We start from the raw sequence: 14,712 nt of genomic DNA on the forward strand, positions 1-14,712 counted from the left end.
GGAAATACCTACACCACTATCTGTATAAACTTGGAAATAACCGCACCGCTATCTGTATAATCATGGAAATATCTACATCACTATCTCTATAAACATGGAAATAACTTCACCGCCATCTCTATAAACATGGAAAAATCTACACCGCTATCTGTATAAGCATAGAAATGTCTACACTGCTATCTGTATAAATATGGAAATATCTACACCACTATCTCTGTAAACATGGAAATGTCTACACCGCTATCTGTATAAACCTGGAAATATCTACATCGCTATCTCTATAAACCTGAAAATATCTACACCTACATCTATATAAACATGGAAATACCTACACAGTCATGTGTATAAACATGGAAATAACTACACCACTATCTCTATAAACATGGAAATATCTACACTGCCATCTGTATAAACATGGAAATATCTACAAAGCCATCTCTATAAACAAGGAGATACCTACACCGCTATCAGTATAAACATGGAAATATCTACACTGCTGTCTTAATAAACATGGAAATATCTACACCGCCATCTGTATAAACATGCAAATATCTACACATTCATCTGTATAAACATGGAAATATCTACACCACCATCTGTATAAACATGGAAATACCTACACTGCCATCTGTATACACATGGAAATATCTACACAGCCATCTGTATAAACATGGAAATATCTACACTTTTATCTCTATAAATATAGAAATATCTACACCGCTAAGTATATAAACTTGGAAATATCTACTCCGCTATCTGTGTAAACATGGAAATACTTACAACGCTATATGTGGATTCATGAAAATATCTACACAGCTATCTGTGTAAACTTGGAAATATCTACACTGCTATCTGTGTAAAGATGGAAATATCTGTACCATAATCTCTGCAAAGATGGATATATCTACAACGCTATCTCTGTAAACATGGAAATATCTAAACCGCTATCTGTATAAACATGGAAATATCTACACCGCCATCTGTATAAACATGGAAATATCTACACAGTCATCTGTATAAACATGGAAATATCTACTTCACCATCTCTATAAACATGGAAATAACAACACTGCCCCTGTATACACTTGGAAATATCTACACAGCCATCTGTATAAACATGGAAATATCTACACTGTTATCTCTATGAACATGAACATATCTACACCGCAATCTCTATAAACATGAAAATATCTACACCGCCATCTTCATAAACATGGAACTATCTACACCGCCATCTGTATAAACATGGAAATATCTACACCACTATCTGTGTAAATATGGAAATATCTACACCGCTCTCTCTGTAAACATGGAAATGTCTACCCCGCTGTATGTATATACATGGAAATATCTACATCGCTATCTCTATGAACCTGAAAATATCTACACCGACATCTGAATAAACATGGAAATATTTACACCAAGATCTCTATAATAATGGAAATATCTACACCACTATATGTATAAACATGGAAATATCTAAACCGCTATCTGTATAAACATGGAAATAACTACACTGCGATCTGTATAAACATGGAAATATCTACATGGCTATCTCTATAAACATGGAAATATCTAAACCACCATCTGTATAAATATGGAAATAACTACACAGTCATCTGTGTAAACGTGGAAATATCTACACCACCATCTGTATAAACGTGGAAATATCAACACCGGTATCTGTGTAAACATGGAAATATCTACACCGCAATCTGTGTAAAGATGGAAATATCTACACCGCAATCTGTGCCAAGGTGGAAATATCTACAACGCTATCTTTGTAAACATGGACATATCTTCAACGCTATCTGAGTAAAAATGGAAATATCTACACAGCTATCTGTGGAAACTTGGAAATATCTTCACCGCTTTCTGTATAATGATGGAAATATCTGCACCGCAATCTGTGCAAAGATGGAAATATCTGCACCGCTATCTCTGTAAACATGGAAATATCTACACCGCTATCTATATAAACATGAAAATATCTACACCGCCATCTGTATAAACATGGAAATATATAAAGTCATCTGTATAAACATTTAAATATCTACACCAACATCTCTATAAACATGGAAATATCTACACTGCCATCTGTATTCACATGGAAATAGCAACATAGCCATCTATATTCACATGGAAATATCTACACAGCCATCTGTACAAACAAGGAAATATCTACACCGCTATCTCTATAAACATGGAAATCTCTACACCGCTATCTGTATAACATGGAAATACCTACACCGCTATCTGTATAAATATGGAAATATCTACAGTGCTATCTGTAAAAACATTTAAATATCTACAGCGCTATCTGTATAAACTTGGAAATACCTACACCACTATCTGTGTAAACATGGAAATGTCTACGCCGCTGTCTCTGTAAACATGGAAGTATCTACACCACTATCTCTGTTAAGATGGAAATATCTACAGCACAGTCTGTGCAACGATGGAAATATTTATACCGCTATCTGTGTAAAGATGGAAATATCTACACCGAAATCTGTGCAAAGATGCAAATATCTACTCCGCTATCTGTATAAACGTGGAAATATCTACACCACGATCTGTATAAACATGGAAATATCTACACCACTATCTGTATAAACAGGGAAATATCTGCACCGCTATCTGTATAAACATGGAAATATCTACACCGCTATCTGTATAAACAAGGAAATATGTAAACCACTATCCCTGTATACATGGAAATATCTACACCGCTATCTGTAGATACATGGAAATATCTAAACCGCTATCTCTATAAACATGGAAACATCTACAACACTATCTGTGTAAACATGTAAATACCTACAGAGCTATCTGTGTAAACATGGAAATATCTAAACCACTATCAGTATATACATGGAAATAACTACACCGCAATCTCCGCAAAGATGGAAATATCTTCACCGATATCTCTGTAAACATGGAAATATATACACCTCTATCTGTATAAACATGGAAATATCTACACCGCCATCTGAATAAACATGGAAATATCTACACCGACATATGAATAAACATGGAAATATCTACACGGCCATCTGTATAAATATGGAAATAACTACACCACTATCTCTATAAATATGGAAATATCTACACCGAAATCTGTATAAACATGGAAATATCTCCACCTATATCTGTATAAACATAGAATCATGTACACCGCTATCTCTATAAACATGGAAATATCTACACAGCTATCTGTATAAACATGGAAATACCTACACCGCTATCTGTATAAACTTGGAAATAACCGCACCGCTATCTGTATAATCATGGAAATATCTACATCACTATCTCTATAAACATGGAAATAACTTCACCGCCATCTCTATAAACATGGAAAAATCTACACCGCTATCTGTATAAGCATGGAAATGTCTACACCGCTATCTGTATAAATATGGAAATATCTACACCGCTATCTCTGTAAACATGGAAATGTCTACACCGCTATCTGTATAAACCTGGAAATATCTACATCGCTATCTCTATAAACCTGAAAATATCTACACATACATCTATATAAACATGGAAATACCTACACAGTCATCTGTATAAACATGGAAATAACTACACCACTATCTCTATAAACATGGAAATATCTACACTGCCATCTGTATAAACATGGAAATATCTACAAAGCCATCTCTATAAACAAGGAGATAGCTACACCGCTATCAGTATAAACATGGAAATATCTACACCGCTATCTTAATAAACATGGAAATATCTACACCGCCATCTGTATAAACATGCAAATATCTACACATTCATCTGTATAAACATGGAAATATCTACACCACCATCTGTATAAACATGGAAATATCTACACTGCCATCTGTATACACATGGAAATATCTACACAGCCATCTGTATAAACATGGAAATATCTACACTGTTATCTCTATAAACATAGAAATATCTACACCGCTAAGTGTATAAACTTGGAAATATCTACTCCGCTATCTGTGTAAACATGGAAATACTTACAACGCTATATGTGGATACATGGAAATATCTACACAGCTATCTGTGTAAACTTGGAAATATCTACACTGCTATCTGTGTAAAGATGGAAATATCTGTACCGTAATCTCTGCAAAGATGGATATATCTACAATGCTATCTCTGTAAACATGGAAATATCTACACCGCTATCTGTATAAACATGGAAATATCTACACCGCCATCTGTATAAACATGGAAATATCTACACAGTCATCTGTATAAACATGGAAATATCTACTTCACCATCTCTATAAACATGGAAATAACTACACTGCCTCTTTATACACTTGGAAATATCTACACAGCCATCTGTATAAACATGGAAATATCTACACTGTTATTACTATGAACATGAACATATCTACACCGCAATCTCTATAAACATGAATATATCTACACCGCCATCTTCATAAACATGGAACTATCTACACCGCCATCTGTATAAACATGGAAATATCTACACCACTATCTGTGTAAATATGGAAATATCTACACCGCTCTCTCTGTAAACATGGAAATGTCTACCCCGCTGTCTGTATATACATGGAAATATCTACATCGCTATCTCTACAAACCTGAAAATATCTACACCGACATCTGAATAAACATGGAAATAAATACACAGTCATATGCATAAACATGGAAATATCTACACCAGTATCTCTATTAACATGGAAATATCTACACTGCCATCTGTATAAACTTGGAAACATCTACACCGCTATCTGAATAAACATATAAATATCTGCACCGCTATCACTACACACATGGAAATACCTATACCGCTATCTCTATAAACATGGAAATATCTACACCGCTATCTCTAAAAACGCGGAAATATCTATGCCACCATTCTATAAACTTGGAAATATCTACACCACCATCTGCATAAACATAGAAATATCTGCACCGCTGTATGCATAAACATGGAAATATCTACACCGCCATCTGTATAAGCATGGAAATATCTACAAAACTATCTGTAAAACGTGGAAATATCTACACCGCTACCTGTATAAACGTGGAAATATCTACACCGCTATCTGTATAAACGTGGAAATATCTACACCTCTATCTGCATAAATATGGAAATATCTACAACACTATATGTGTAAACACGGGAATATCTACAATGCCATGTGTATAAACATGGAAATATCCACTCTGCCATCTGTGGAAAGATGGAAGTATCTACACCACGATCTGTATAAACATGGAAATTTCTACACCACAACCTGCATAAACATGGAAATATCTACACAGCTATCTGAATAAAAATGGAAATATCTACACCTCTATCTTTATAAACATTCAAATATCAACACTGCCGTCTGTATAAAGATGGAAATATCTACACCGCGAGCTGTATAAAGATGGAAATATCTAAACCACAATCTGTATAAACATGGAAATAACAACACCGCTATCCGTATAAACTTGGAAATATCTGCACCGCTATCAGTATAAACATGGAAATATCTATACCACTATCACTATAAACATGGAAATACCTACATCGCTATCTGTATAAATATGGAAATATCTACAGAGCCGTCTCTGTAAACATGGAAATGTCTTCACCGTTATCTGTATAAACATGGAAATATCTTCATCGCTATCTCTATAAACCAGAAAATCTCTACACCGCCATCTCTATAAACCTGAAAATATCTGCACCGTGATCTCCATAAACATGGAAATAACTACACCACCATCTGTATAAACACGGAAGCATCTACACCGCTATCAGTAAAAACATGGACTTATCTACACTGCCATCTCTATAAAGATGGAAATAACAACACCGCGAGCTGTATAAACATGGAAATATCTACAATGCTAGTTGTATAAACATGGATATAGCTACACCGTTATCTGTATAAACATGGAAATATCTACAACGCTATATTTAAAAATATGGAAATATATCCACCGCTATCTGTATAAACATGGATATATCTACACTGCCATCTGTATAAGCATGTAAATATCTACACCGCCATCTGTATAAACATGGAAATATCTACAACGCTATCTCTATAAACATGGAAATATCTACACCGCCATCTCTATAAACGTGAAAATATCTACACGGCCATCTCCATAAACATGAAACTATCTACACCGCCATCTGTATAAACATGGAAATAACTTCTACGCTATCTGAATAAACATGGAAATATCTACACCACTATCTCTATAAACATGGAAATACCTACACCACTGTCATTATAAACATGGAAATACCTACACCGCTATCTCTATAAACATAGAAATATCTACACCGCCATCTCTGTAAACATGGAAATATTTACACCGCCTTCTGAATGAACATGGAAATATCTACACTGCTGTCTGTATAAACATGGAAATTTCTACACTTCCATCTGTATAAACATAGAAATATCTAAACTGCCATCTGAGGAAAATGGAAATATCTACACAACGATCTGTATAAAAATGGATATATGTACACTGCTACCTGTATAAACATGGAAATATCTACACGGCTCTCTTTATAAACATAGAAATATCTACACCACGATTTGTATAAACAAGGAAATTTCTCAACCTTTATCTGTATAAACATGGAAATATCTAATCCGCCGTCTGTATATACATGGAAATATCTACACAGTCATCTGTATAAACATGGAAATATCTACACCAGCATCTCTATAAACATGAAAATATTTACACCGCTATCTGTATAAGCATGGAAATAACAACACAGATATCTGTATAAATATGGAAATATCTAAATCGATATATGAATAAACATGGAAATATCTACACCGCCATCTGCATAAACATGGAAATATCTAAACCGCTATCACTATAAAGATGGAAATATCTACACCGCGACCTGTATAAACATGGAAATATCTACAACGCTAGTTGTATACACATGGAAATACCAACACCGCTATCTGTATAAACATGGAAATAGCTACACTGCTATCTGTATAAACATGGAAATATCTACACAACTATATCTATAAACATGGAAATACCAACACCGCCATCTCTATACACATAGAAATATCTACACCGCTATCTCTATAAACATAGAAATATCTACACCACCATCTCTATAAACATGGAAATATCTACACCGCCATCTGCATGAACATGGAAATATCTACACCACTATCTGTATAAACATGGAAATATCTACACTGTCATCTTTATAAACATGGAAATATCTACACTGTCATCTGTGGAAAGATGGAAATATCTGCACCACGATCTGTATATATATGAAAATATCTACACCGCTATCTGTGTAAAGATAGAAATATCTACACCGCAATCTGTGCAAAGATGGAAATATCTACACCTCTATCTCTGTAAACATGGAAATATCTACACCACTATCTGTATAAACATGGAAATATCTACATAGCTATCTGTATAAACATGGATATATCTACACCGTTATCTGTATAAACATGGAAATAACTACACCGCTATCTGAATAAATATGGAAATATCTTCACCGCCATTTGTGTAAACATACAAATATCTACACAGCCATCTGTATAGACATGGAAATACCTACACAGCCATATGTATAAACATGGATGTATCTACACAGCTATCGCTATAAACAAGGAAATACCAACACCGCTATCTCTATAAACATGGAGATATCTACACCGCAATCTCTACAAACATGGAAATATCTACACTGCCATGTATACAAACATGAAAATATCTACACCGCCATCTCCATAAACATGGAATTATCTACACCGCCATCTTTATAAACATGGAAATATCTACACCACCATCTGTATAAACATGGAAATATCTACACCGCTATCTTTATAAACATGGAAATATCTTCACCGCCATCTGTATAAACATGGAAATACCTACACAGTCATCTGTATGAACATGGAAATATCTACACCGCCATCTCTATAAACATGAAAACATCTACAACGCCATCTCCAGAAACATGGATATATCTACACCGCCATCTGTAAAAACATGGAAATATCTACACCACTATCTGTATAAACATGGAAATATCTTCACTGCTATCTGTATAAAGATGGAAATATCTACACCGACATCTGTATAAAGATGGAAATATCTAAACCGCAATCTGTATAAATATGGAAATACCTACACCACTATCTCTATAGACATGGCAATATCTAAACCGCTATCTGTATAAACATGGAAATATCTACACTGCCATCTGTATAAAGATGGAAATATCCACACCGCGAGCTGTATAAACATGGAAATATCTACACCGATATCTGTATAAACATGGAAATACCAACACCGCTATCTGTATCAACATGGAAATATCTACACCGCTATCTCTATAAACATGAAAATACTTACACCGCGATCTCTATAAACATGGAAATAATTACACCGCAATCTCTATAAACATAGAAATACCTACACCGCCATCTCTATAAACATGGAAATATCTACACCATCTGCATAAACTTATAAATATCTACACAGACATCTGTATGAACATGGATATATCTACACCGCCATCTCTATAAGCATGAAAATATCTACACCGACATCTTCTGAAACATGGATGTATCTACACCGCCATCTGTATAAACATGGAAATATCTACACCTCTATCTGTATAAACATGGGAATATCTTCACTGCCATCTGTATAAACATGGAAATATGTACACCGCCATCTGTATAAAGATGGAAATATCTACATCGCAATCTGTATAAATATGGAAATATCTACACCGCTATCTCTATAGACATGGAAATATCTACACCGCTATCTGTATAAACATGGAAATATCTAAAGAGCCATCTTTATAAAGATGGAAATATCTACACCACGAGCTGTATAATCATGGAAATATCTACACCGCTATCTGTATAAACATGGAAATATCTACACCACGATCTGTATAAACATGGATATATCTACACCGCAATCTGTGTAAACATGGAAATATCTCCTCCGTTATCTGTATAAATATGGAAATATCTACACCGCTATCTCTATAAACATGGAAATGTCTACACCGCTCTCTGTATAAACATGGAAATATCTACACCGCCATCTGAATAAAATTACAGATATCTACACCGCTATCTCTATAAATATGGAAGTATCTACACCGCTATCTCTGTAAACATGGAAATATCTACACCGCTACCTGTATAAACATGGAAATATCTACACCACTATCTCTATAAACATGGAAATAACTACACCGCTATCAGTATAAATATGGAAATATCTCCACTGCTCTCTGTATAAACATGGAAATATCTCCACCGCTATCAGTATAAACATGGAAATATCTACACCGCAATCTCTATAAACATGGATATACCTACGACACTATCTGTGTAAACAAGGAAATATCTACACAGCTGTCTGTGTAAACATGGAAATATGTACACCGCAATCTGTGTGAGGATGGAAATATCTACACCGCAATCTGTGCAAATATGGAAATATCTACACCTCTATCTCTGTAAACATGGAAATACCTACACCACAATCTGTATAAACAAGGAAATATCTACACCACTATCTGTGTAAACGTGAAAATATCTACTCCGCTATCTGTATAAATATGGAAATATATACACCGCTATCTCTATAAACATGGAAATGTCTACACCGCCTTCTGTATAAACATGAAAATATCTACACTGCCATCTGTATAAACACGGAAATAACTACAGCGCTATCTCTATAAACATGGGAGTATCTACACTGCAATCTGTATATACATGGAAATAGATACACAGTCATCTGTATAAACATGGAAACATCTACACCACTATCTGTATAAACGTGGAAATATCCACAATGCCATCAGTATAAACATGGAAATATCTACACAGCCATCTCTATAAACATGGAAATATCTACAACGCTACCTCTATAAACTTGGAAATAGTCACACCGTTATCTGCATAAACATGGAAATATCTACACTGCCATCTGTAAACACATGGAAATATCTACACAGTCATCTGTATAAAGACGGAAATATCTACACCGTTATCTGTATTAACATGGAAATATCTACTCCGCTATCTGTATAAACATGGAAATATCTACACTGCTGTCTGTATAAACATGGATATATCTACACCGCTATCTGTATAAACACGGAAAAATCAACACCGCTATGTGTATAAACATGGAAATATCTACAACGCTATCTATATAAATATGGAAATATCTACACCGCTATCTCTATAAACTTGAAAATATTTACACCACCATCTCTATAAACATGGAAATATCTACATCGCTATATGAATAAACATGGAAACAGCTAAACCGCTATCTGTATAAACATGGAAATATCTACACGGCCATCTGTAAAAATATGGAAATATCTACACAGTCATCTGTAGAAACATGGAAATATCTACACCACTATCTCTATAAACATGAAAATAGTTACACCACCATCTCTATAAACATGGAAACATTTACACCGCTATCTCTTTAAACATAGAAATAATTACACCGCCATCTCTATAAACATGGAAATATCTACACCGCCATCTGCAAAAACATGGAAATATCTACACAGACATCTGTATGAACATGGAAATATCTACACTGCCATCTGTATAAACTTGGAAATATCAACTCTGACATCTGTAGAAAGATGGAAATATCTACGAAGCGATCTGTATAAACATTGGAATTTCTACACCGCTACCTGTATAAACATGGAAATATCTACAACGCTATCTGTATCAACATGGAAATAATTACACCGCAATCTGTATAAACATGGAAATATCTACAATGCTATCTCTGTAAACATGGAAATATCTACACAGCTATCTGTGTAAACTTGAAAATATCTACACCGCTATCTGTGTAAATTTGGCAATACCTACAGCGCAATCTGTGCAAAGATGGAAATATCTACACCGCTATCTCTGTAAACATGGAAATATCTACACCGCTATCTGTATAAACATGGAAATATCTACAATGCCATCACTATAAACATGGAAATATCTACAGCGCCATCTGTATAAACATGGAAATATCTACACCGCCATCTGTATACACATGGAAATATCTACCGAGCCATCTGTATAAACATGGAAATATCTACACGGCTATCTCTATAAACATGGAAATATCTACACCGCTATCTGTGTAAACTTGGAAATATCTACACAGCTATCTGTGTAAAAATGGAAATATCTGCACAGCATTCTGTGCAAAGATGGAAATATCTACACCGCAGTCCCTATAAACATGGAAATATCTACACCGCTATCAGTATAAACATGGAAATATCTACACCGTTATCTGTATAAACATGGAAATTTTTACACCGCTATCTGTATAAACATGGAAATATCTCCACTGCTATATTTATAAAAACGGAAATACCTACACCGGTATCTTTATCAACATGGAAATACCTACAATGCTATCTGTATAAACAGGGAAATATCTACACAGCTATCTGTAAAACGTGGAAATATCTACACCGCTATCTGTATAAACATGGAAATATCTAAACCGCTATCTGTATAAATGTGGAAATACCTACAATGCTATCTGAATAAACGTGGAAATATCTACATCGCTAGCTGTATAAACGTGGAAATAGCTTCACCACTACCTGAATAACCCTGAAAATATCTACACCGCTATCTGTATCAACATGTAAATAACTACACCGCTATCTGTATAAACATGGAAATATCTAAAATGCTATCTCTGTAAACATGGAAATATCGACACAGGTATCCGTGCAAACTTGGAAATATCTACACCGCTATCTGTGTAAAGTTTGCAATGTCTACATCGCAATCTGTGCATAGATGGAAATATTTTTACCGCTATATATGTAAACATGGAAATATCTACACCGCTGTATGTATACACATGGAAATATCTACACCGACATCTGTATAAACATGGAAATATCTACACAGCCATCTGTATAAACATGGAAATATCTACACCGCTATCTCTATAAACTTGGAAATATCTACACCGCTATCTGTGTAAAGTTTTCAATGTCTACATCGCAATCTGTGCAAAGATGGAAATATTTTTACCGCTACATATGTAAACAAGGAAATATGTACACCACTATATGTATACACATGGAAATATCTACACCGACATCTGTGTAAACATGGAAATATCTACACAGCAATCTGTGTAAACTTGGAAATATCTACAAAGCTATCTGTATAAAAATGGAAATATCTATACGGCAATCTGTGCAAAGATGGAAATATCTACACCGCTATCTCTGTAAACATGGAAATATCTACACCGCTATCTGTATAAACAAGGAAATATCTACACCGCCATCTTCAGAAACATGGAAATAGTTACACCGCCATCTGTATAAACATGGAAATATCTACACCGCTACTTGTATAAATTTGGAAATGTCTATACTGCTATCTCTATAAACATGGAATTACCTACACCACTTTCACTATAAACATGGAAATATCTACACAGCTATCTGTGTAAACTTGGAAATATCTACACCGCTATCTGTATAGACAAGGAAATATCTACACTGCTATCTGTATACACATGGAAATATCTACACTGCCATCTGTATAAACATGGAAATAGACACACCGTTATGTTTTATAAACATGGAAATATCTACACCACCATCTGAATAAACATGGAAATATCTACATGGCTATCTGTATAAATATGGAAATATCTACACCACTACCTCTATAAACATGGAAATATCTACACAGCTATCTGTATAAACATGGATATATCTACAGCGCTATCTGTATAAACATGGAAATATCTGCACCGCCATCTGTATAAACATGGAAACATGTACACAGTCATCTGAATAAACATGGAAATAACTACACCGCTGTCCGTATAAACATGGAAATATATACACCGCTATCCGTATAAACATCGAAATATCTACACCGCTACCTGTATAAATATGGAAATATCCACACCGCTATCCCTATAAACATGGATATGTCTACAACGCTATCTGTATAAACATGGAAATATCTACATGGCTATCTCTATAAACATGGAAATATCAACACCGCTATCTGCATAAACACGGAAATATCTCCACCGCTATCTGCATAAACATGGAAATATCTGCACTGCTATCTTTATAAACATGGAAATATATACTCCACTATCTGTATAAACATGGATATAACTACACGGCCATCTGAATACACATGATAATAGCCACACCGCTAACTGTATAAACGTGGAAATATATACACCACCATCTGAATAAACATACAAATATCTACACCGCTATCTTTATAAATATGGAAATATCTTCACCGCTATCTCTGTAAAGATGGAAATATCTACACCGCTACCTCCATAAACTTCGAAATATCTACACCACCATCTCTAGAAACATAGAAATATCTCTACCGCTATCTGTATAAACATGGAAATATCTCCACCACTCTCTGAATAAACATGGAAATATCTACACCGCTCTCAGTATAAACATGGAAATATCTACAGCGCTATCTGTATAAACATGGAAATATCTGCACTGCTATCTGTATAAACGTGCAAATATCTACAGCGCTATCTGTATAAACATGGAAATATCTCCACTGCTATCTGTATAAACATGGAAATATCTACACCGCAATCTCTATAAACATGGAAATACCTACAACGCTATCTGTGTAAACATGGAAATATCTACACAGCTGTCTGTGTAAACATGGAAATATGTACACCGCAATCTGTGTGAGGATGGAAATATCTACAACGCAATCTGTGCATATATGGAAATATCTATACCTCTATCTCTGTAAACATGGAAATATCTACACCAATATCTGTATAAACATGGAAATATCTACAGCGCTATCTGTATAAACATGGAAATATCTCCACTGCTATCTGTATAAACATGGAAATATCTACACCGCAATCTCTATAAACATGGAAATACCTACAACGCTATCTGTTTGAACATGGAAATATCTACACAGCTGTCTGTGTAAACATGGAAATATGTACACCGCAATCTGTGTGAGGATGGAAATATCTACAACGCAATCTGTGCATATATGGAAATATCTACACCTCTATCTCTGTAAACATGGAAATATCTACACCAATATCTGTATAAACATGGAAATATCTACACCGCTATCTGTATAAACATGGAAATATCCACATCAAAATCTGTATAAACATGGAAATATCTACACCACAATCTGAATAAACATGGAAATATCTACTCCGCTATCTGTATAAATATGGAAATACCTGCACCGCTATCTCTATAAACATGGAAATGTCTACACCGCTATCTGTATAAACATGAAAATATCTACACCACCATCTGAATAAACATACAAATATCTAAACCGCTATCTGTATAAATATAGAAATATCTACACCGATATCTCTGTAAACATGGAAATATCGACACCGCTACCTGTATAAACATGGACATATCTAAACCGCTATCTCTATAAACATGGAAATATCTACTCCGCTACCTGCATAAACTTGGAAATATCTACACCACCATCTCTAGAAACATGGAAATATCTCCACCGCTATCTGTATAAACATGGAAATATATCCTCCACTTTCCGTATAAACATGGAAATATCTGTACGGCTATCTGTAGAAACATGGAAATATCTACACCGCTATCTCTATAAACATGAA

This window comes from Pan paniscus, chromosome 6 (genome assembly GCF_029289425.2).
Source record: "Pan paniscus chromosome 6, NHGRI_mPanPan1-v2.0_pri, whole genome shotgun sequence".
Taxonomy (NCBI): domain Eukaryota; kingdom Metazoa; phylum Chordata; class Mammalia; order Primates; family Hominidae; genus Pan; species Pan paniscus.